General features: G+C 41.7%; 3 long non-coding RNA genes across 3 annotated transcripts; 2 read left to right on the forward strand and 1 right to left on the reverse strand.

The window, feature by feature from the left end:
• The first annotated feature begins 374 nt into the window (after positions 1 to 374).
• LOC138970808 (uncharacterized) lies at positions 375 to 3,108 on the forward strand. Its single transcript, XR_011457075.1, has 3 exons — positions 375 to 501; positions 1,374 to 1,454; positions 2,893 to 3,108. It is a non-coding gene; the product is annotated as an uncharacterized lncRNA (long non-coding RNA).
• Positions 3,109 to 13,798: 10,690 nt separating this feature from the next.
• On the reverse strand, positions 13,799 to 21,678 carry LOC138970807 (uncharacterized). Its single transcript, XR_011457074.1, has 3 exons — positions 20,603 to 21,678; positions 19,615 to 20,441; positions 13,799 to 15,922 (listed from the first exon to the last, which is right to left on the reverse strand). It is a non-coding gene; the product is annotated as an uncharacterized lncRNA (long non-coding RNA).
• A 1,588-nt stretch (positions 21,679 to 23,266) lies between these two features.
• Positions 23,267 to 25,700, forward strand: LOC138970809 (uncharacterized). The gene is made up of 2 exons (XR_011457076.1): positions 23,267 to 24,368; positions 25,595 to 25,700. It is a non-coding gene; the product is annotated as an uncharacterized lncRNA (long non-coding RNA).
• Positions 25,701 to 25,921: the final 221 nt, after the last annotated feature.

The following is a 25,921-nucleotide window of genomic DNA, read 5'->3' on the forward strand; positions in this document are numbered from 1 at the left end:
GTGCACCCGTCTGTTTGTCTGTCTCTTTCTGCGTCTCTGTTTTCTATTTGTTATATTTGGACTGCGATGCTACATCAGAACATTCTATGATTCACGCAATGAATTGTTTTTTGTTTACTGCGAAAGGGTGTTGTTTTTGAATGTTTCATTATATACATTTAAATTACCTGTTAGAACCGAATACGTTTTCATAATTGAATATCAATCAGTTTTCCAAACACCAATAAACGTTTACGCCACCAGGAGTAATTTATTACCAAACACGTTGTAAAATATAATTAATTTTGTACTGGATTTCATCATTGTTCTTGTCGGGGTTTAATTTTTGTATTTATTTTCAGATGAAATTTAATGTGTGTACGATTGCCTCCTATATAAGATATCCTTTGAGTGGGGTTGGTACCACACCTCAACTCACCGTCGAACGCTGAAGAAGAAGAAGAAGAAGAAACTTCCACTCATCACTCCATTTGGCTACATATCCTTTGTGTATTGAAACAAGTGAGTATGATAATGTTGCCGCAGTAATACTTCACATTTGGGTGAATCTCTCTGTCTCTGTCTCTGTCTGTCTCTGTCTGTCTCTGTCTCTCTGTCTCTGTCTCTCTCTCTCTCTCTCTCTCTCTCTCCCTCTCGGCAAGGCAAATTTTATTTAAGAAACCCCAAGGGGGTATATGATTGCAAAAATACAAGAACAAGGAAGAAATGCCGGTTGTTTTACTAATAGATATATATCAACTCATTCCATTGATTTTTTTTTATATATATTTTAAAAAATCATAAATATGGATTTCATGTCTGAACAAAATAGAAATTCCCAGATTATGGCTTAACTAATGTATACATAATATTGCGGGAAAAGAATTACAATTAACTGCCTATATCATTTTTACTTATCAACACCAATTTAAAATTATTTCAGAATACCTTTTGTAAAGTGATCTACAACATTACCTCTTTGTGGAAGGGTCATGGGCAAAAGTTTATATCTGCCAAATATGAAATGACTCGGTCAATGTTTGTAGAAGTTATTAGCATTTTTGAGGGTTGCAATTTTGTTAGGTCACCCTGTACATGTACAATAATTACGAGTTGTGAAAAAATTGTGGAAACATTATAACAAAAATATTGAAACACAGTACAGCTAAGAGTTTCGAACCCGTGAACATCCAAAGTAACGACGTCGCTTTCAGACGCTTTGTCAGCTGAACGAACCTGGCACAAGGTGTCACAAGGGAAAACATGGAATTATGTCCATGAAGATATCATCTATCATCTAATACGTCATTCTTCGTTGTATTGAGGCATTTAATGCTCATTGTTCACACATGGACATTTTCGTTGCTGAACCATGTTTCCTTGTGTTTATGCAGGCTTCATGATGATGAAATACGTCATTCTGCTCGCTCTGCTTGCAACGATTGCTAATTGTGTGATTGGCCAACCACTTGTCAGTAAGTTCAATTTCTTGTCTGGCTTGGTCAGCTGGAAGAAAAGAATGACATAACTAAGTGGGGTTTACTATTTATGATATCTTTGTGTGCCGCGATAGACGGTTTTTTCTGTCAAGATTTCTAGCGGTCTTGTAGAGTAAGAGCCCGTTTATATCGGACAAGCTTTTCACAACATCTGGAAAATGTCCCTCGCTTCCGATAGGGTCTAGTCTTGCGGTTGGGACGAACAACTAACTCGGATGTGTATGTTCTGCAGCGTGCGCTAAATATAATACCATTTTCTTTCGAAAATATAATCATCGGAGCAACGAATCGCCACAGATGGCTTGCTGATCACTGGAAGTGTTCGCAAAGCACGTTTGTTTTCCTAAACTCACGTGATCTCAAGCCAAACCCACGTGCCCTATCACAACACGTTGTAAACGACAAATCGTTGTGACCTCCGATGAAACTCGTGAACGCTGATTTTCGACAGAGAAAGGTATTATATTGTGCAAACGCTGTATAACATACCAATCAGAGTTAATATGTTCGTCCCGATAAAAACATTTCAGCTTCTGCTTAAATGCTGTTATGAACTTCAAGGCAGACACAGTTGTCTCGAGTAGAGTGGAGGCGATTCTCGAGCAGACGATTAGTGCTCCATATATGGGTCAATCTTTATTTGGTTTAGCCTCTCGCCAGTGTGTCTAAGTAGCCCGGATGTTCAAGTAACAATGGTCACTCCAAGACTAATTGTGGTGCCTCATCCAGTCCGATTCTTATTTGGTTGAGTCTGGCATCTTAAGACCCGTATCAGACGCCAGGCTATCATCGCTAGCAGCAAGTCACTTTCCAAGTATCCCCAGCGTTTTCAAGAAACAAGTCCTTTTTTCTGAACGGTTTGGGTTTTGCATTGTTCTAATTTTGAATATGTGGTAATTATACTCTGAGCAATTGTTTACGAGGCCTGGGGAAGCCTGAAGTTTAGTTGGCGATTGTTTGATCTAAAAATGTTCACATCCTGCCTTGCCGACTTGACATTTGGTCAACTTGGTTCTATTCATCATGTTTTAAAAATCTTGTGAAGTATTTCTAAGCATAGGCTATGCAGGTTCGCTACTCACCTTTATTTGGCCCAGTAAGTTTGTTTAGTTTTTGTTTTGGGGGTGGAGCGTAGTGTTACGGATGCCACTTTTGAATGGGGGCCGACGAGAGCGTGGGTGACCTATTTTGCGGCCCATAGTGAACAAAGCGCGAATCGGCAACGCGGCTAGAGAACGTGGTTGACCTATTTTCGGCCCAGGCAGTAACCAATAACCGACGCACGGGTAGGCATTGAGAGTTAACTCCCGTGGGTAATAGTAATAATAATAATAATTAAAAAAAAAAAAATCAGCAAGTAAGTAAGCTTTGTCAATTTTGTCTGGAAATATATCTCATAACAGTAGTGTTACAGATGCCACCACGTCGCACGCAGAAAGCCACCAGCGAAAGGCCACCCGCCCGTCACAGATCCCGCAGCCCTCAGGGAAGCCACAGGCGGAGCAGGCGCCGACTGGCCAGGAGCGCGCACTGGGTAACCAGGCACCAGCCATGGCGGCGGCAGCTGGACCCCCACCGGGCCCGGCTTGGTGGCAGACCCCAGCGGCAGCGCAGGATCTTCACAGTTCCTCACCAGGTATGGGGGAAGATTTTTTGATGCCGGATAAGGGCGCTGGAGGAACAGGCTCTGCAAAACGCAGAACGTTCCAGGGCTCTGGTAGAACTTGTCACCAGGTCTGCCTTGACAAATTCTAAAGGCCAGGACCTGGACGAATTGAACATAACGGTGACGGCAGAAATGAAGATAAAAATTTGCGAGGGGAAATTTGTTCTTCTTCTTCTTCTTGTTGCCGCTACACGTGGAGACCAGTCCAATTTAGAAATGTAGTGGTCATCTGCAGGGACGCCGCCGTGCCGTACAGCTTATCCTGGATGGGGGTCGGCTCCGGCCACATCTTCCTTCTCAACAACTGGAAGTTCCCGCAGTCTTGTAGGATGTGGTGGGTGTCCTGCTCTGCTTCTCCACAGGGACACATCGGGGATGGCACAACTTTCAGCTTTGAGTGGAGGTGTTTGTTCAGCCTGTTGTGCCCTGTTCGCAGCCTAAAGATGGTAACCTGCTCTGGTCTTGTGAGCAGGTGAAGGCTGTCTTTTTGAGCCGGGGTTCGGAACAGGGCTTTAGTGCTGGTATTTAGCTCGGCAAGGCTCACGGCGTTGTCTTCTTGTTCTTTTTTTGCACCGGATTTTGCCAGGTCATCGGCTTTCTCATTTCCCTCTATGCCGCAGTGTGAGGGGATCCACTGAAGCACTGTCCGTAGGCTCTTGATGTTGTTGAGGGCCTTCTTCAATGAGGGTTGACTGTCACTGTTATAGGCTTGCAGCACAGAGAGGGCGTCTGTTAGGAAGACGACATTTGTGTTGTGGTCTGCTCTTGTCGCGATGGTGTGTGCTGCCTGAATGAGAGCGTCTACCTCTGCCTTGTAGTTGGTGCAGTAAAGGCCGGTCGGAAGCGTCTCTTCCGTCCGTTCTCCACCGGGGTATTGGATGTGGACCCCAGCTCCTCCACTTTTGACGGCATTTGTGGCTGAGCCGTCCGTATACACCCGGATCCAGGCATCATCAGGGTATCTTTCCTCAAGCGTTGCCAACGTCAGGGCTTTCAAGACTTGGTCGCTATGTTCACCTTTGTTGTTGATGTGGGGTATTGTTGTTTGGACAGTGACAGTTTCTTCTCTATCTTCCCAAGGTGGGGCGTCGAGGGAGAAGGAGATGGGAATGACCTGCTTAGGGAGGGTTTCTTGGTGCTTCCTGTTCAGTGTTGATTTGTCCTCACTTCTGGCCAAATCCGTCACTGAAAGGCCGGAGGAGGGGCAAGTCGCGTCCTTCTCAATTGACGAGCAAGGCAGGCTGGTGCCTAAGGTCGAGCGCAGAGCGAAAGCCGCGCTGAGCATTGAACAGTGGTCTTCCGCTTTTCTTGTATTTATGTCGGTTTACATGAAGGTGCACCACGATTGTACCCAAGGCCTGCTGGCTTACATGGACCTCATCAGAAACGCAGCCCGGGATAACCCCGGCAGCGGCTGGTCCATGTATGACCAGCAATTCCGGTCTCGGAAGGAGGCGGAACCATCCAGGCCTTGGGGCATGATTGACACACAACTCTGGCTTCAAATTTTTTCTCGGCCAACCGTCCTCCAACAGGTGCCACCTAAACCCAAAGGCCGAAGTGCAGCAAAGACAGAACAGTCAAAGGTCTGTTTCCACTTTAACAAGCCCAGTGGATGCACCAGGGAGGGATGCAGATATGAACACAAATGCGCTGGCTGTGGGGGAGCATCTCACGGCATCCTGACTTGCCGGAAGACCAAGCCACCACAGCCCGCGGGAGAACAAGCTGGCTCGACAGCCACACATCCTAACCAGTCCTTTCGTTTTGGAAGCAGTGGAAGCCAGCAGTGAGGTGGTTGTCACCCCCACGAGAATCAGTTTTTGCCCATTGTCCACACTTGCGTTGTCGCCTATTTCCATTGCAGACTTAATCCGTTGGCTGAAGCAGTACCCACACCCACAGTTAGCACAGGAACTGGCAGATGGGTTTACACAGGGTTTTAGAATTCCCTACGAAGGGAAAAGGGAGGGAAGAACTGCACGAAATCATAGTTCTGCTAGGCGGCAGCGACAGATTGTTTGGGACAGATGATTTTTGCCTATTGGGTATGCAAGTTGATGGTAAATTCTTTGTGGACAAGGCCCTGCCTTTCGGTTGTTCCATCTCGTGCGCTCTGTTTGAAAAGTTTAGCACTTTCTTAGAGTGGTGTGTCCGCACAGCAAGTCATTCGGAGGATATCATACATTACTTGGATGATTTTTGTGGGGGTGGAGCTTCAGGGGTGGAAGCACAGCGCATCCTGGCCAGCATACTTGAAACATTCGAAGAGCTGGGAGTTCCAGTAGCTCCGGAAAAAGTAGAAGGCCCCTCAACTTCAATTAAATTCTTGGGTCTCATTGTCGATACCATAGCAATGGAGGTCCGACTCCCAGAAGACAAACGGTCAGCATTACAAGCAGTTATAGCCAGCTTTATCGATGGGAAGAACAAATCCACGTTAAAAGAACTTCAGTCCTTGATTGGGAGTCTGAACTTTGCTTGTAGAGCAGTCATTCCAGGGCGAGCCTTTTGCAGGCGTCTTATCGACGCGACAAGGGGGGCGAGAAAACCCAACCACAGGATTAGGATTACAGAGGCAATGAAAGAAGATTTAAGGGTTTGGGATTCTTTCCTGAAAACGTACAATGGTGCCAGCTTCATGTTCGAGCAGTCATGGGAAGATAACGATTCACTCCATTTGTACACGGACGCGGCCGGGTCGGTGGGCTTTGGAGCCTTCTTCCAAAACAGTTGGGCTTCTGGTACCTGGCCTGCGCACTGGCAAGACAACTCCCCAGATATAACTTTTAAAGAACTGTTCCCGATTGCACTGGCAGTTAAAATCTGGGGGGAGAAGTTCAGCAATAAAAAGGTGATGTTCCACTGCGATAACCTGGCTGCGGTGCATGTCATTAACAAACAAACCTGCCGATCAGAGCCATTGATGCACCTCGTCCGATCACTTGTATTGTCTTGCCTTAACCACAACATTCTTTTCAGGGCGAAACATATTCCTGGCCACAAAAACTGTGTGGCTGATGCCTTGTCCCGTTTTCAGTGGGCGAAATTCAGGAGCCTGGTCCCAGAGGCAGACGAGCATGCCACAGCGGTGCCACAGTCGCTACTGAGGCTACTTCAAGTGAAGTAAAGCGTCTGGTCACCGGAAGCGAGAAACATGCCCTGGATGTCGTGAAAAGCTTGTCCGAGATAGAGGGGCTCTTATTCTTCCAGACCGCTGAAAATCCTGAAAGAGTTATTTTTGAAAATCGTCAATTCTATTGCGATTTTTGAGAAAAAAAATCTCACTCTTTCGGATGTGTTAATGCATCGTTTTCAATCCTTCTTTTCTTTTTTACATTTAGTCAAGTTTTGACTAAATGTTTTAACGTAGAGGGGGGAATCGAGACGAGGGTCGTGGTGTATGTGCGTGTGTGTGTCTGTGTGTGTGTGTGTGTGTGTGTGTGTGTGTAGAGCGATTCAGACTAAACTACTGGACCGATCTTTATGAAATTTGACATGAGAGTTCCTGGGTATGAAATCCCCGAACGTTTTTTTTCATTTTTTTGATAAATGTCTTTGATGACGTCATATCTGGCTTTTCGTGAAAGTTGAGGCGGCACTGTCACGCCCTCATTTTTCAACCAAATTGGTTGAAATTTTGGTCAAGTAATCTTCGACGAAGCCCGGACTTCGGTATTGCATTTCAGCTTGGTGGCTTAAAAATTAATTAATGACTTTGGTCATTAAAAATCTGAAAATTGTAAAAAAAAATAAAAATTTATAAAACGATCCAAATTTACGTTCATCTTATTCTCCATCATTTTCTGATTCCAAAAACATATAAATATGTTATATTTGGATTAAAAACAAGCTCTGAAAATTAAATATATAAAAATTATTATCAAAATTAAATTGTCGAAATCAATTTAAAAACACTTTCATCTTATTCCTTGTCGGTTTCTGATTCCAAAAACATATAGATATGATATGTTTGGATTAAAAACACGCTCAGAAAGTTAAAACAAAGAGAGGTACAGAAAAGCGTGCTATCCTTCTTAGCGCAACTACTACCCCGCTCTTCTTGTCAATTTCACTGCCTTTGCCATGAGCGGTGGACTGACGATGCTACGAGTATACGCTCTTGCTGAAAAATGGCATTGCGTTCAGTTTCATTCTGTGAGTTCGACAGCTACTTGACTAAATGTTGTATTTTCGCCTTACGCGACTTGTTTTATACTTTGACAATCACCTATAAATAATTGTCATTTCAGTTGATAAAAAAACCAAGAATTGTAGGTTTATTGGAACGTTTAATCATTGACAGAACAAAGCGTTACGTGAAAAGAATGTTGACCCAGTGGCAGTGGTCTTTTACGTCGACAGACAGAGACATATTAAAGATACAAATAAGGAATTCATCTCAAAATAGTTGATGATTCTCGCATGCAAGATGCCGGCGAGGTATTTCAGTAATGTTTTGTCATTTCACTTGTCACTTGTCACTTGTCACTTGTCACTCTTACTTCGGTCCATTGTTTCCTTCTTATTTACTTGCTTAATTCTGACTTCATTCACTCCCAAGCCCTCACATGATTCGCACCCCGTTCTTATCCAATGAAATACGTTTAAACTAACACTCTATCGGTGTGTGTGTGTGTGTGTGTGTGTGTGTGTGTGTGTGTGTGTGTGTGTGTGTGTGTGTGTGTGTGTGTGTGTGTGTGTGTGTGTTTGTACGATATTTGATATATCAGAGTAAGTGTGTGTGTGTGTTCGTGTGTGTGTTCGTGTGTGTGTGTGTGTGTGTGTGTGTGTGTGTGTGTGTGTGTTGGGGATATGGCACTCGGTAACTCAACTGAATTTGTTTAGGTCGCGACGTTAAAGTGTAACTAAACAGACATTTTGAAGTGTCAGCTTTACTGAATTGCTTTATGTTTTGTCCAAGTATAGACCTGTAGAAGCGATACTGGACGATTTTTCCAACGTTTACTGTGTTTTCTGATTTACTACGATTTTTTAAAAGTTTTGAACCCATTTCAGATTGTCCTGCTTCAGGGCCGGACTAGGCGAAGAGGAGGGGGGGGGTTGCCAGTGGTGGCCCAGGGGGATGTCCCCCCTGGCGGCAGGGGCGGATCAGTTCATTTTATGACTGGGTTTTTTCAAAAGTATATTGTGAAGATATGGGTGTGAAGGCGCGAAGCGCCGAGCCGACGGCGCGAAGCGCCTAGCTTGCTAGGGGGGTCCGGGGGCATGCCCCCCCGGAAAATTTTGAAAAAAAGGATGCAAAATGGTGCAATCTGGTGCATTCTGAGGATGATCATTACCAGTTTCAGGCAGCAGATTTTGTCACTGATTAATACCCCCAAAATTGAAACTCAATGTAAAATAAAGAAATGCATACCTCATTCAATATTTTTATTTTTTGGCTGGGGGGGGGGTCCGGAAACCCTAGAACCCACCCACCCCCCCTCGTTGTGGGGGTCAGGGGGCGAAGCCCCCTGAAGCTGACGGGTAGGTCATATTCTGAGATAAGAAAATGGTCGCTCCTTGCATAAAACGGCATAAAATAAGCAATAATAAAAAAAAAATTAAATAAGTAAGGTACATGTTTAGGCTAGGGGGGGGGGGTTGCGCAACCCCCATAACCCCCCCGGTAGTCCGGCCCTGTCCTTATCTGTTCTTGATTTGATACTTCCAAAGAACAAGTGGTACTTTGAGTTCCGGTTTTATGTTTTAACCAATCAGAATTTGGTTCCTAAATAAAATCGTCTGCTGCCTGTCCCAGCAGAGTCGGCAACAAGCACTGCTTGCCACATGTGTGATGTTACCAACAGAAATAGCCATAAATTGGGCAAGGTAGAAATGTAAATGAATTGGATCTAACTAATGTGCTTGTACTGCATCTCTGGCCTTTGAATGCACTCTTAAGTACTGGCTCAGCGTGAGAGGCAACATCCTGTCGAAGTCGTAAGCACGAGGCTGACTGGGAGATTATTATTCGAAGAGCATGCTGAAACGGATTGTAAGTACAATATTTTACATGTTCTCGACATTTCTGTTGATCTTTCCTTAACTTTAACTGTTTCCTTGATTTAAAACCCTAGGGCTTGTATTTTTAGTTGTGATACTAAGCACGTATCTTTACCACAGTATCTGATCACTTCACACTTGAATTTTGGAATGAAGTGGAATTATTTCTGGATCTAATTTTATATTCCTTGTTCCCCCCCTCTCGATTCCTTTTTTCGCCACATATGTATTGTCGTGTAAGGGGGTAGATGCGTGTACTGGCTGATTTTTTAATTTTTTCTTCGGTCAGATACACGGATGATTGGAAAAAAAACTTGTCAAGGATTTCAGAATTTAATAGATCTGTTCGAAGTTTTTACGGGATGGATCCTGTTACAATACAGACTGAATGTGCGCAAGATGAACTTTTGATTAAACATACACACACAAATGAATCTCTTGATTTTGTTATACGGCGAATGTCCAGTTTCCACCACCACGTCTGTGGTATGTTTTTATACTGTTTGATTGAATAGACTGACGTGCATTCTCTCGCAAATGTGCGCGCGTGTGTGTTTGTCTGTGCCTCAGACTTATTAATCAAAGATGATGTTGCACATTGCAGATCTATGCGACAGGAGCAAGTGGACAAGACACACACCGGTGACACTGTGACGGTTCCCCTACGCTTTGTGTTCGGTGCCCTGACCCTTTGTGTTCGGTTCCCACTCGGTTCCCACACGCCAAAATTCGCGGACAAAACATCCATTTATGGTAGTATTACGCAATGTTGCTCTCTGAGAATGGTCTTGTTAGATCTGTGAGTGTTTACACTACATGCCTAGGTGCTGTTGGATTGAAGGTTTTTGATATTTTAGCCGTTATTAGGTAGAATGCCTTCCACTTTACTGCAAAACTGCATAATTCGTAGCATCGGCAAGAAATATCCTACCAAAAAATGCCTGCTTGGAACTGTCGTTGGTCCAGCAAAAAGTTCAACATGTCTGTAGCAGACAGCCCAAGTTTCAAGATTGTAGGGCCATCCAAACAGCCGTAATAATAAAAACAACAAAAGTAGTCAGTGAAATTGGCTGTGTTCGGTCCCCACACACTTTTGTGACGTAGGCGTGACGGTTCCCATAATTCATTGTGTCGGTCCCCACTTTCTGTGTCGGACCCCACTTTCGACCTAATTTCTCTGTGACGGACCCCACAACCAGCCTACTTTGTGTCGGTCCCCACACCTTCTTGGATTTATGACTTGCCGGTTACTTGTATCATTGTATTCATTGAATCTAATTGTCTCGGAGTTATTTTTCAGCAAAAACCGGCAAGGCAGCACCTTCTGTGATACCAAGTAAGTCAGATGACATCAGTATGTGTGTGTGTGTGTGTGTGTGTGTGTGTGTGTGTGTGTGTGTGTGTGTATGTGAGAGAGAGAGAGAGAGAGAGTGAGAGAGAGAGAGAGAGAGAGAGAGAGAGAGAGAGAGAGAGAGAGAGAGAGAGAGAGAGAGAGAGAGAGATTGACACCTTTCCAGATCACTCCGGTTATGCGACACTACCGCGAGCGTCACTACCGCGTGTCACACTACGGCGAGTACGACACTACCGCGTGTAACACTACCGCGTGTCACACTACCGCGAGTACGACACTACCGCGAGTATAACACTGCCGCGTGTCACACTACCGCGCGTACCACAACCGCGAGTACCATAACCGTAGAGAGAACGCATGCAAACTTACTTCTTGTGAGTTTGTGTTCTAACGGCTTTGATTGGAAGCAACCCATTCTATATGTATTCTGATAGTGTGTTCTGATCGTTTTGAGTTCTTGGTTAGCATGACAAACATTGAATTAGTGTTCAGAGAACAGACCAGGCCTTTTTGTTTTATATTTCAAGGAAACATTTCAACCTTTGCCTTCAGCCATGGAAGTCATAAAATGACACGCGGTAATGTTATACTCGCGGTAGTGTGACACGCGGTAGTGTTATACTCGCGGTAGTGTCGTACTCGCGGTAGTGTCGTACTCGCGGTAAGTTCTGTTTCCGTACCCGCGACAGCGGCAGCGACAAAAGAAAACGCGCGCAAACGCGTGACGTGTTTCCGTACTTGCGTTTTAAACATGCGGTAAAATCTGTAAACTCCCGCGTTGCCGCGCGACAACGCGAAAAAAATCGCTCCAGGACCCTTTCAAAAAAATCGCGTCGCTTGCCGCTTGTCGCGCCGCTAACGCGTCGCGCGTGTGGAAACACTCCTGGTCATTTTCTATGTGCTTGATTTTCGTCGCACCGCTGGAAAAACGCTATCGCGGGTACGGAAACACAACTTTAGTGTGAGACGCGGTAGTGGTACTCGCGGTAGTGACGCTCGCGGTAGTGACCAGCACCCGATCACTCCACATAAACGCTGGTTCTGGTTGCATTGTGCCGCTGACATACAGCTAATAGGATTTTTACACCCCCGGTATAGGGGTGTGTATAGGTTTCACTCGATGTGTTTGTGTTCGCAAGTAGATCTCAAGAATGAACGGACCGATCGTCACCAAACTTGGTGAACAGGTTCTATACATTCCTGAGACGGTCCTTACAAAAATTGGGACCAGTCAAACACACGGTTAGGGAGTTATTGGTGGATTAAAATTATACAAGGCCTGGTATAGACGGACACCCCCGTTGGTCAAAGGGAAATAACCATTCTCACTGCCACCAACTGAGAAGGTTATTTCCCTTTGACGGGGGTGTAGTTCCTATCGGAGGAATTTCTTGCTTTAATCCTTTTGTGGTATTGCTGATGATGCTGAACATGTATTTTACTAGTTTACCAATATGTATCTTTGACCCTGATAGCCTACGAAAACGGAGCAATCATGGCCCAACATTGGCCCAATGCTGAATTTATTGGCGCGGTGTTGAGCCTTAGTCGGGCCGTTGTCGTAGGCTGTCAGGGTTTATGTAGCCTTGTTCCATTGTATTCTGACTGTCATAAAGTAATTAATTTTAAGAGAAAGCAGTCATGAACACAAGGAGCTGGGAAAAGTTGCCTCTTACAACAAGCGTGGATAAAGACACATACTTGACACAGGCAAGTACTCTTTTTTTTTTTCAATCACCACTAGAAGTCCCTGGGCAGCATTTTGCTCTGAAAACTGAATCTCACATACGACAGGTGGATCTTTTATTTTAAAAATGTGCCAAATTGCATATCTCCAAGGCCTTAAGACTAAGAGTAGATATTGGGAAGGCCAGTTCAAGAAGGTGTGGGTGGATCAACACATAATTTGCTGGTATACTGGGAACCGTCCCAGAGATAAATAATGTTATATATTATTTGTGGCATAAACTAATAAAGTTAGTCTCTCTCTCTCTCTCTCTCTCTCTCTCTCTCTCTCTCTCTCTCTCTCTCTCTCTCTCTCTCTCACACACATACACACACATACTGATGTCATCTGACTTACTTGGTATCACAAAAGGTGCTGCCTTGCCGGTTTTTGCTGAAAAATAACTCCGAGACAATTAGATTCAATGAATACAATGATACAAGTAACCGGCAAGTCATAAATCCAAGAAGGTGTGGGGACCGACACAAAATAGGCTGGTTGTGGGGTCCGTCACAGAGAAATTAGGTCGAAAGTGGGGTCCGACACAGAAAGTGGGGACCGACACAATGAATTATGGGAACCGTCACGCCTACGTCACAAAAGTGTGTGGGGACCGAACACAGCCAATTTCACTGACTACTTTTGTTGTTTTTATTATTACGGCTGTTTGGATGGCCCTACAATCTTGAAACTTGGGCTGTCTGCTACAGACATGTTGAACTTTTTGCTGGACCAACGACAGTTCCAAGCAGGCATTTTTTGGTAGGATATTTCTTGCCGATGCTACGAATTATGCAGTTTTGCAGTAAAGTGGAAGGCATTCTACCTAATAACGGCTAAAATATCAAAAACCTTCAATCCAACAGCACCTAGGCATGTAGTGTAAACACTCACAGATCTAACAAGACCATTCTCAGAGAGCAACATTGCGTAATACTACCATAAATGGATGTTTTGTCCGCGAATTTTGGCGTGTGGGAACCGAACACAAAGGGTCAGGGCACCGAACACAAAGCGTAGGGGAACCGTCACAGTGTCACCGGTGTGAGACAGCTACATTTGTCTGAGCGAAGATCCAACGGTAAGCTCTTTTAGCCGAAGACAGCGAGCCTGGGTGCATGCATGCAAGCTTCTATCATGTTCGTGTGAGTGCTGCAGGGCTATCAGACGACTTTTCATTATTCTTGATTTGGAGATCCATGCAGGGTATTAGAAAGTGCAGAATATACACGTTTGAACAAATACGATGTGTGTTTGCTCTGAAAAAATGAAAAAACGCAACAAACAAACATTGTATTTGTTTAAAGTATCACAAATATTTATTACCCGTATCTGCATGCATGTTTTGATAATGATGAAGGGTAAATTACTTTGACGTGTGCTTTTTTTTTTAACCACACTGATAACGAATGATAGAAACACAGACACACTTAATAACATATCCACAAAAATTGTAACAATAAATGTAAGCTGAACATTAACAATGCCTGCAACACATTTCAGGCATCAGAAGGAAGTAATTATGAGATTCAGACAGAGAGAGAAAGCCCAACACGAAACCAGTTGTGACATTTTTTATTTCATTATGTAATATTAAAAACATGACAACAACGTATTTCCTGTACTTAGTTTCGTGCAATTATGGATTGCAAAGTATGTCTAATTGAGTGGCATAAAGAGGCACGGTTGCATGAAAAACCAACTCGGATCTTGACTAGGATCAGGATTTTACATGGACACAACCTAGAATTTAACATCCTGGGGGGAGGGGGGTACTGCGCCTTTCACATCAAGATCTATTTTAAATCATACTTATTAGAAGGGAACAAAATCAAACAAACTACAACAATCGTTCTGAGGGGAGAGAATTACCTCTTCCGACGAAATTACCTCCCTTGCTTTTCTTGTCGTGACTTATGTAGAGTAAAGTGAATAGAAAGTGAATCAGTCAGTAACAAAAAAAACCACAACATTTCTTAAGATCAATGAGGAGTCTTGAAGTATTTGTCAATGTTAATCTTGTATGCATAACAAACAATATATTACGGATTGATAATTAAAGAAAATCGTCTCTTCTACAGGGTTGACCCCCATAAAGAGGACACCCACAACCATGCAAATTACTTCTGCATCTGTTGAACCAATTATTTTATATATGGTATTCATTAACTTCAGTTTATGTTCTGCCTTTCCAGTAAGTGGCAATTTTGTAAATTGAATGGTCTGACTTTTGTGCAATTTTAATTTTTTTCTCCAAATTCGGGGGTCGACTAAACAGAACGAGTTTTGACATTGTCATTGAGCGGTAGCCATTTTTACCTAATTTAAACCCTTCAGGCTTTTACCTTTTTGATTATTTTGAATGTCTGAGTATGTAAAAACATCCCCTTCAACCCCCAGGCTATCGATGACCCGAAGAAAGCATGCAGTTACAGCTAGTTTCAGGGCAATCCTCAGACACGAAAGCGTTGGTGTCATTGGTGATGCAAAAGTTAGATAATTTAACCTACAAATTTGCCACTTTGTGAACTGCACATGCATAAAATCAAGTTTAAGTATGCTGAATATGAAGTGATCCAGTCAATTGGTGTAGAAGTTATAGCATTTCTGTCAGTTAACAGTATTTAAAATCTCTAAAGTAAAATCTGACATATTCGAAAGTTTTGCATAAACACCCAGACAATTTTTACGATATTCTCCTAAGCTTCTCCACTTCTCAGCCCTGTCTTGGAAATGAATTCGAATAAGGCAGTCAAAATAACTTAGTTTGGAGCACCCATCAATCAGAATAAGCATTAACTTTTGACACAGGAAATATCTTCTACCGAAAGCTCTCCTGGTTTTATTCTACATTTTTCCTGCATAATGGTAACAAATTTAATGATAAATCTAAACAACGAAGTGACTGTGGTAAGATGAACAAAGTTAAAAAACAAAGGATTACTGTAAATGGTTTACGAATCGAAATCTAAACAAGTTTTAATGATAAGTAAAATGATAAAAAAAATAAAATAAAAAAAAGCTAACGTCCTCGCATTTGTCCAGAATTATTCCATGTTTAACATGGGAACAGAGGGATCCGTTTGTATGGCCATGTTGGGTTTGATGCGTGCATGCCTGGTTTTCTCCTGTAGATGGGTGTCGGCACAGAAGGTCTGCCCGCTGTCCTCAGCCAACATGCTCCGTCTTCATGGCAGCTCAAATTTTTTATCGAGGTTCTCTCCTCTAGATCCGCCGTGTTTCGCCTAGGGGCTTTCGCTGCCTAGTTGATAGGGTCACCTCGTAGAGGATGTGGTCATAGACCACGCACGGTCGGTCTTGGGATAGGGAAACGTTATGCTAGTCCGGAGGGATTACGCCACAATGGCCACCTCGCGAAGACCCAGGGTCCTAGACTAGGGAGGTCCAAGGGGGAGCACCGGGAGGGCTACCCCTCTACCCGCACCTCCAACACAATCCCTTCCCCTGGTAGCTTCATCCCCAAGGAGGAAACAAAGCTACCTGCAACACCCCGAACAGAGGGATAATTGGTCTAAAGAATTTTTAAAAAGGAGGGTTAGGGTAACCCTAACCCTCTTTGGACTATCTGTATGCAATGCCCGCTATAGGTGAAAGACTTTTGTGGAAGCCATGGAAGAATGCATCGCTGTTGTGCTGGTTCAGCTTGAGGTCCTGTCCTAGCGAATATCCTGCACACACAAAAACACGACTTTTTAAGCCACTTATGTTGCATTCCGTGACATAGCTTTGTTAAAACCGTGTGCCTGATAATAATGACAGATTTTGTTGATATACATTTTTTTTAAGACACCCCATATAATATTGTTTGACAATCTCTTTCAACATAGTTTACGAATCACCAATGTGTATACAAACGCAAATAACCCACAGGTCAATAAATTACTTTCCAGAGAGAGAGAGAGAGAGAGAGAGAGAGAGAGAGAGAGAGAGAGAGAGAGAGAGAGAGAGAGAGAGAGAGAGAGAGAGAGAGAGAGAGAGAGAGAGAGAGAGAGAGAGAGAGAGAGAGAGAGAGAGAGAGAGAGAGAGAGAGAGAGAGAGAGAGAGATTAAAACTAGAAAATGTGTGCTATATAAAACAAGGATAATCACTGTCAAATCTTTGCTTGTACCTGCATGGTGTTTACTGCGCTATATACACAACCTGTTTTATTTCATTTATTTTTTTTTTTTTGGGGGGGGGGGGGGGGGGGGGGGGGGGGGGTGTTTTGTGATGAGGGTTTTTTCAAAGCCTTTACTGCTTTAGTCATTGAATCCACCCGACTTCGATTTATTGTTCAGTGATGGGTAATTGTGTGACCAACTATGTAAGTTAGTGAATGTTCTGGCTTCATACAATGACATTGCATTAATTTTATAAGTGTATGTGTGTGTTTCAGACAAAAGCTGATATTACAGTCCTAGTTGTATGCAGTACCTCTGCTTCTTCGTTCAAGAATCAAAGTATACAATCTAAACCGATTATTTTGTTCAATAATGTTCAGCTTACCATCCCGAAGAAGGCAGTAACGTGCCGAGATATTGATTATAGCTATTAACGTACCTAACCTGGTTACTGGTGTGTTTTCTTTTTATTTCAATAATGTAAATGTGTGACAACTTGCAGGGTACTTGATGTTCAGAGCAATTTTTCTGGCAAAAGACCTTTTATGGATCAAAGAAAACTTTTGTCGTGGTGCACAAGTCAATCAATTTGGCTGATAAATAATTTGTGCTGCTTTTTCCCTGGTTCCAAAACGTAGTATGTATTACCACATGTCCTTAGGCCAAAAAAAAAAAATTGTCTGTTTCTGGTCACCCGACCGACCCTAAATTTCGGCGCCGACCCTAAACTTTTTTTTTCCAAACTCAAAAATGTTTTTGTTTTTTTTGGTGGTAAAGGACAGGGTGAGAAAATGAACAACAAAAACGTGTGAAAACGAAAGTCCGCTGACGATTTGTAAATGTGTTGAGTGTCTTGTCTCTATGTATAGTGAATCCAGTCTCTTTGCGCGATTTTTAAAGTTAGTTTTATTGGTCTACATTTGGGGTAAAAAAAAAAAAAATAATAAAAATAAAAAAAAATCCCGACCTACCGACCCTATTTTTTTTAGCCATGTTACCAGAAACAGACAATTTTTTTTTTTTGGCCTTACCTGTCATTGGCATCACATGATTCTCTGCAAGCAGTCTTTTGTGGAAATACGTCATTTAACACTTGCACTTATAGTAGGGCTGATGGGGTCTATGTCGACCAAAAGAGTGGGATTCTCTGTAGGTCGAGTTCCTGTAGGTGGATTCCCTGTATACCTAAGACTTTAAAATTGGCAATCTAGTATACAGGGAATCCCACAGGGTGCAGTTTTTCAATAAAACTTGCAAACCATACTCGAATTTCTAAGAAATATCAAAATAAGATCGAAAAACATCAAATTCTAACGATGTCGCCAAGCATCACGTGACTTTCATTGATATTAGCAAAACGCTACAGGAACTACACCCTGTGGTATTCCCTGTATACAAGATTGCCAATTTTAAAGTCTTAGGTACACAGAGAATCCACCTACAGGAACTCGACCTACAGTGAATCCCATTCTTTTGGTCGACAAAGACCCCATCAGCTTTAGTAGGTGGCTGTGGAACGGTAGACATGCAACGACAACGAACAACAAAAGACAAAGTGTGGAGTACACTCATTTTTCTTAACATACGCTAAGTTTCTTTGAGAATTTGCTCCAAGTGAAAATCAGGGGTTCCTAGGCCTGATATCACAATTAAACAGCTTCTTCTCAGAATCAGGAGGGAAACAAGAAGGGCAAAGCCCATACGACTCACATGCTTTACACATTTTTCCTACCAAAATACATGTGACCTTGACCCAAGGTCAAGGTCATCCAAGGTCATGCAACACAAAGCTGTTAATTCAAGACATAGGAAGTACAATGGTGCTTATTGGCTCTTTCTACCATGAGATATGGTCACTTTTAGTGGTTCACTACCTTATTTTGGTCACATTTCATAAGGGTCAAAGTGACCTTGACCTTGATCATATGTGACCAAATGTGTCTCATGATGAAAGCATAACATGTGCCCCACATAATTTTTAAGTTTGAAACAGTTATCTTCCATAGTTCAGGGTCAAGGTCACTTCAAAATATGTATACAATCCAACTTTGAAGAGCTCCTGTGACCTTGACCTTGAAGCAAGGTAACCCAAACTGGTATCAAAAGATGGGGCTTACTTTGCCCTATATATCATATATAGGTGAGGTATTGAATCTCAAAAACTTCAGAGAAAATGGGAAAAATGTGAAAAATTGCTGTTTTTTAGGCAACATTTATGGCCCCTGCGACCTTGACCTTGAAGCAAGGTCAAGATGCTATGTATGTTTTTTGGGGCCTTGTCATCATACACCATCTTGCCAAATTTGGTACTGATAGACTGAATAGTGTCCAAGAAATATCCAACGTTAAAGTTTTCCGGACGTACGGACGTCCGGACGGACGGACGGACGGACGACTCGGGTGAGCACATAGACTCACTTTTGCTTCGCATGTGAGTCAAAAACGAGATGTCGTGACAAGAACAGACAGCAGCAGCAGCAACAACAACATTGCTAAATCGTCGCTTTAACAAAATTTCATGTTTAGTATCGCAAACAAAGCACGGCTACTGATCCGACCAAAGCCACACTTCATGCACGATGGGCACATTGTTATGGCCAGCTTGTTAACGTGAGCATTGTGTATGTTTTACATAGAATTGAATGTGTTTGTCGTTGTGTCTGTCATCTATCCTAGTCGTTTGATTTAGAATAAAGCAAACTTATTACAATGACGATTTTCTTCGGTTTTTGATGAAGGATTGGCATCAAGACTTTTCCTATTTTCCAACTCTGCCACCATACACTGGCCGTTCAGGTCTGCATGTCGACCACATGGTGTGTGATCAGATTTTTCGGACATGTTCACAATGCTCACATGACCACCAAATGGAAAATCAGTTGGTATTTGTTATGTTTTTGTGTAAGCACAATCTTCATACAAGTAAACAGAAACAGTTTTGTTGCAAACAGAGCCTTCATAAGAAAAAATGCTTCTAAGTCAAAATACATACCCCCTTTTTCGTATTGCGTAAAATATACCCATACATTCTGGACATCATATTTTTTTTTTCACAACAATGAAACCAAACTTTGGCATATGTTTTAGCAATATATTCACAATAAAACCTATGAGTTTGAAGGCTGCATCTTGTTTTGTTTATTTTTGAGAATTTTTTTGCAAACCCATGCAAATGGCCAGTTTCTGGGGAGAGACTGGGGAGATAATGGCCAGTATAGAAAGAGTTAATAAGTAAACTAATGTCAGAAGTAGGCATTTACCTTGTTTGCCTTCGCGTTCTTGATAGGCCGCTGCAGCATTTGTATCACTTCCCTTGACATTCAAAACGCCAATGTATTTCTGAAAGAAAAATAAAGATATTGACCGAAACATCACACAAGTGGTATATCATGCTAGGTTTTGTTTACAGTGCCTGTTCTACGACCACATCTGATTGTAATTTAAATAAAGAAAAACTGTATCCATTTATTACTTCTCTATTTGTGTGTGCTTGTGTGTGTGCAGGGGCGGATCACATCATTTTTAAGGGGGAGTTTCCAAATTTCTTTTAGGGACAATTTGACGACGCGAAGCGTTTAGTTGAAGACGCGAAGCGTTCAACCTCCTTGGGGGGGGGGGTCCGACAAATGTTGATAAAAACAAGGAAAATGGATCAATCTGAGCCAAGAAACATCCCCTAGTACTCCTTCCAAAAAAGTAAATATATTAAGAAGAAAAATTTGAATCACAACAGGGACAATTGATCGATCTGGCGCAACCTGAGCAAACTAATTAGCCAACTTCTTTCCAAAATCGTCACTTAGAATACAAAGGCCGGCTCCTAAGTGGTCCGGAAACCCCGGAACCCTCCGGATCCGCCCAGTGTGTGTGTGTGTGTGTGACCGATGACCTTCTCTAAATTCTAATTGTTGCGTTTGCATGGTAATAAAGTTTTAATACTGGATATGCCCATGAAAAAATATCATTTCTTGTTCATGTCATTGTGTGTGTGTGGCCAGGACCGTGACTTCTGCTTGCCTCGACGTCTTCAGAAAAGACACAAAATGCCAGCAGGCGTATGTTCTTGGAGCACTCAGTATGCCGTCATCTGCAAACAAATAAATACAAATTATTCAATTGTGTAAATAAAGAACAATCATTTTAATATTACAACAAAAAATTCATATACCTGTAGTCTTCACCAGAGACATCCACTACACTATCTTTAAATAAAACTGCCGTAAAAAATTGAAATACTAGAAAACTTACCCCCACTCAGATCTATTTGGGATTATTCAAGTTTCAACCATGAAACGATGCCGGTTTGAACAGATCTGCTAGTTTGCCGCTGAAACTGAAATCAAAGGCGATCTTCAGAACTATTTCTAATCTTGTATTTGTGATTAATATAAAATACTGATCTTCCCAATAGAAGCTGATGTGTATACACATGACCAGGACAAGGTATTTTGTTACAGGGCATTTACGCAGACGTCGCATTTCAAAATATCGTTTTAGATCTGATTTTGTACAGCAGCCTGTGTGATTCAGAATCGTCTGCCCTTTTTCGGTTTAACATTTTATGGACGATTCCTATGAGACTGCTCAATCATAACTGATGACAAATTCAGAAACAGATGATGGTTTCAAGTAGGCTACAGTAATGATTCGTTAAAAATGTCAAGCCACTCGTCGATCATTCACACTCAAAGAACCCAAGCCAAAATCTGCTCTGGTTCCGAGCAGCTTTTTCCAACGGAGACCCTAATTGTTACGCATCTGCCGCGAAAAGATAGACCACAAACAAGCGGCACTGTACCATGCTTTCGTTTATGTTGCTAAACAGATTAAATGTGCATTGTAAATGTGCTTACAGCAAAGAAATACATCCTTACTTACCACAAAAATACTGGTCCCACATTCATCGCACTTGTGTCTTCTTACCAAAACCTATCGATATGTTTGTTTACGATATATTGGTAATTACTAACCGTTAACTATTTTTCAAAAATCTGAAATGACTTTTAAGAATCAAAGAAAGATTCGCTAAAACAGTTGACTTCAGAAAATAAGCAATATTTTTCTGAATCATGAAATAAAAATCGAAAACTCTGTTTGATCTTTTATTTTGGTAGATTGATGACAACAGCCGGAACTGAAAGTACCAGAACCAAAAATTAAGGGCATTAATCAGGTAAACTAAGAAGATTGTCGTTCCTGGCGCGCACTTCACATGTCCGTCAAACAGTGTCCGAGTGAGAGAAAATTTTTTTTTTTTCGCAGTTCGACAGTATATGAGGCCCTTCTTCATATCAAAGTGTAAAGGTTGCTGAACGATGTTTTTCCTTTTTATATTTAGTCAAGTTTTGACTAAATATTTTAACATCGAGGGGGAATCGAAACGAGGGTCGTGGTGTATGTGCGTGTGTGTGTCTGTGTGTGTGTCTGTGTGTGTGTGTGTGTAGAGCGATTCAGACTAAACTACTGGACCGATCTTTATGAAATTTGACATGAGAGTTCCTGGGTATGAAATCCCCGAACGTTTTTTTTCATTTTTTTGATAAATGTCTTTGATGACGTCATATCCGGCTTTTCGTGAAAGTTGAGGCGGCACTGTCACGCCCTCATTTTTCAACCAAATTGGTTGAAATTTTGGTCAAGTACTCTTCGACGAAGCCCGGGGTTCGGTATTGCATTTCAGCTTGGTGGCTTAAAAATTAATTAATGACTTTGGTCATTAAAAATCTGAAAATTGTAAAAAAAATTAAAAATTTATAAAACGATCCAAATTTACGTTTATCTTATTCTCCATCATTTGCTGATTCCAAAAACATATCAATATGTTATATTTGGATTAAAAACAAGCTCTGAAAATTAAATATATAAAAATTATTATCAAATTTTTTTTTTCGAAATCAATTTAAAAACACTTTCATCGTATTCCTTGTCGGTTCCTGATTCCAAAAATATATAGATATGATATGTTTGGATTAAAAACACGCTCAGAAAGTTAAAACGAAGAGAGGTACAGAAAAGCGTGCTATCCTTCTTAGCGCAACGAATACCCCGCTCTTCTTGTCAATTCCACGGGCACTGCCTTTGCCACGGGCGGTGGAGTGACGATGCTACGAGTATACGGTCTTGCTGCGTTCAGTTTCATTCTGTGAGTTCGACAGCTACTTGACTAAATATTGTATTTTCGCCTTACGCGACTTGTTGCTTGTTTAGTTACACTTTAAAAACCCTCAAACTCAAGAATAGGCCCCCCAAATAGGTGTGGTTACGGTAACATAGCAACAAAAAAATAGTGTAGGAAGGTAGGCAATCACTTTTTATATTTAGTCAAGTTTTGACTAAATATTTTAACATCGAGGGGGAATCGAAACGAGGGTCGTGGTGTATGTGTGTGTGTATGTGTGTGTGTGTGTGTGTGTGTGTGCGTGCGTGCGTGTAGAGCGATTCAGACCAAACTACTGGACCGATCTTTATGAAATTTGACATGAGAGTTCCTGGGATTGATATCCCCATACGTTTTTTTCATTTTTTTGATAAATGTCTTTGATGACGTCATATCCGGCTTTTCGTGAAAGTTGAGGCGGCACTGTCACGCCCTCATTTTTCAACCAAATTGGTTGAAATTTTGGTCAAGTAATCTTCGACGAAGCCCGGACTTCGGTATTGCATTTCAGCTTGGTGGCTTAAAAATTAATTAATGACTTTGGTCATTAAAAATCTGAAAATTGTAAAAAAAATATTTCTTTTATAAAACGATCGAAATTTACGTTTATCTTATTCTCCATCATTTGCTGATTCCAAAAACATATACATATGTTATATTCGGATTAAAAACAAGCTCTGAAAATTAAATATATAAAAATTATTATCAAAATTAAATTGTCCAAATCAATTTAAAAACACTTTCATCTTATTTCTTGTCGGTTCCTGATTCCAAAAACATATAGATATATGTTTGGATTAAAAACACGCTCAGAAAGTTAAAACAAAGAGAGGTACAGAAAAGCGTGCTATCCTTCTTAGCGCAACTACTACCCCGCTCTTCTTGTCAATTTCACTGCCTTTGCCATGAGCGGTGGACTGACGATGCTACGAGTATACGGTCTTGCTGAAAAATGGCATTGCGTTCAGTTTCATTCTGTGAGTTCGACAGCTACTTGACTAAATATTGTATTTTCGCCTTACGCGACTTGTTTTTCTTTTTTTTCTTCTAATGTGTACAAATTAAACCTACTTGACAGGGAAATAAGTGTGCGACTCGGGCGCTTTCGCTTTCATTGCGTTTTCTGCACTCGTTTACTTGTTTTTTTGGGTATTTTTTTGACAATTGTGATAAAAAGTTATAGGGTCGGCCCTAAAAAATAGGGTAGGTCGGGTTACCGTAACCACACCTATTTTTTTTTTAGGCCTTAGTAGCCCTGAACAAGTGTGAACAGAAATAAGCATTTCGGAACCTTCCTCATTTTAAAGTGATAAATATCTTGGAGTGATGTAATTTCAAACACGGAGACAATCTTGCATCGCTCCCGCATAGCTATACTGATTGAAAGGACGTTCATAACGAACATACAAATGAATTTTGAAATCTTCAGGTGTAGTTATGATACATGTGTGAACAGATTTGGATCGAAACACTGTTGGAATATTCTAGAAATTCAAAGGAGGTAACTTGTAATACGTATGCTAGCATGGCGCGATATGTGTGTGTTTGTGTGTGTGTGCGTTTGTATGTGTGCGTGTGTGTGTTGTCTTGTGTGTGTGTGTGTGTGTGTGTGTGTGTGTGTGTGTGTGTGTGTGCGTTGGTGTACGTTCCTGCATGCATTCGTGCGTACGTGCGTATGTGGTTTGTGTATGTGTGTGTGTGTGTTCTTTCTCTTTTCCGCCCCAGAGGGTTGCATGAAAGGAGACTGAATTCACCAAGTCTGACAAAGAATCCCAAGCGTTCACCAAGTCTGACAAAGAATCCCAAGCGTGAACTTGGGGCAGATTGGGACGACGACGACAACGCCGAGGACGACGAGTAAGTAGCTTAATGAGTCTGCTTTCCACCGTGCCAAAAGTTCATTTTTTTCTTCTCTTCATTGATCTGTTTAATTAGCTGGCTAATTTTCTGTTGTTGTTGTTGTTGTTGTTGTTGTTGTTGTAACTTTCTGTTGTTGTAACTTTCTGTTGTTGTTGTTGTTTTAAAGAAGATTCTAACGTTTACCCGACAAAAACAAGAAATGCAAATGCTTTATACTTCGTCATTTCCCATAATACTCACTATTTTACAAGAGCCCCCCCCCCCCTCCCCAACTATATGACCTGTTAACTAAAAAAAACCAATGATATCATATGTTGATGAAGTGGAGACTTTTTTCCTTGATAGCTGATAGTTTTAGTGGTGATAGATTATCTCCAGAAAACATTTTTTTATGCTGTGACCTTGAAATTTGTGTCTCTAGCTTCAAAAATATCAGAGAAATCCTCAATGTTACGTTTTTATTGTGACAGGGGAGGCTACCGCTCCTTTCACAGCAGACTCTGCACCCGAGTTGTTGGCCTTTAAAGTCAACACCCGTGGATTGTGGAATTCTGTTTGTGATGGGCTCTGGTGGTTTCCCATTGTCTGTATGTTCATGGAAACCTTCGGGTTTGCATAACAGTTTTTAATAGGGCTAAGAAATTAGCCCTAACATTTTCAATCCTGTTTGATTGCACTTCGCCTCCCCTGGTGATCGTAGTGTTACGGCACTCGGTTACATCATGAACCGAACATGAACCCAACATTTTACGAGGGTCAATCAAACTGGGGTCATGTCGGGAGATCATCAATCCAAAGAAGTGTGCAAAGTTTCAAAGCCAGACGGCCTAACACTGCACGTTCCAAAAGGCTCTCCGGATTACTCATGGGAATCAAAAATCTACATTGGTAATGTGATCGTTACATGCCAAGCAATAAGAAAAAATATCTGTACTTTATTGTTTCGTTTATTTTGGAAATTGATTTTGGAAGAAAAAAATAAGATCAACGCCCGCAAAGCTAGGAACAAAACTAAGACAACCATTAAGTTTAAAGGAAGTTGCTCTGGAAATTAGGTGTGTTTGATCTTTTGGAACCGAATTTTCTGAACAGATATAGTGATCGTACTACATAAATCGTCGGCACACGAGTGTGTTTATTATTTATGCATACCAATATGTTTTGAAACGTTGACATGTGAATAAAAAAAGAGAAAAACTGACACCTACATTATTCTTTCGCAGATGGTACGACTGGGACAAGTAACCATCCAGGGGATCTGCTCTGGAGAAAAAGAGAAAGTCGAGAGTTACGTTTTCTCTTGAACAATTAATAAAATGATTCCTTGAGTTCCTGTGCGTTTGCCTGAGAAAAATGAGGGATACGGAAGCAGGTGTGTGTGTGTGTGTGTGTGTGTGTGTGTGTGTGTGTGTGTGTGTGTGTGTGTGTGTGTGTGATAAAGAGAGAGAGAGAGAGATGATGGAACTTTATTTTTCAAGGATAGAGGTTTAAGGCGACGCCTTTTCTTACCGGTCCTTACTTCTAATACAAATGTCTAATAAATTTGTTTG

The sequence above is a fragment of the Littorina saxatilis genome, linkage group LG7 (genome assembly GCF_037325665.1).
Source record: "Littorina saxatilis isolate snail1 linkage group LG7, US_GU_Lsax_2.0, whole genome shotgun sequence".
NCBI lineage: Eukaryota > Metazoa > Mollusca > Gastropoda > Littorinimorpha > Littorinidae > Littorina > Littorina saxatilis.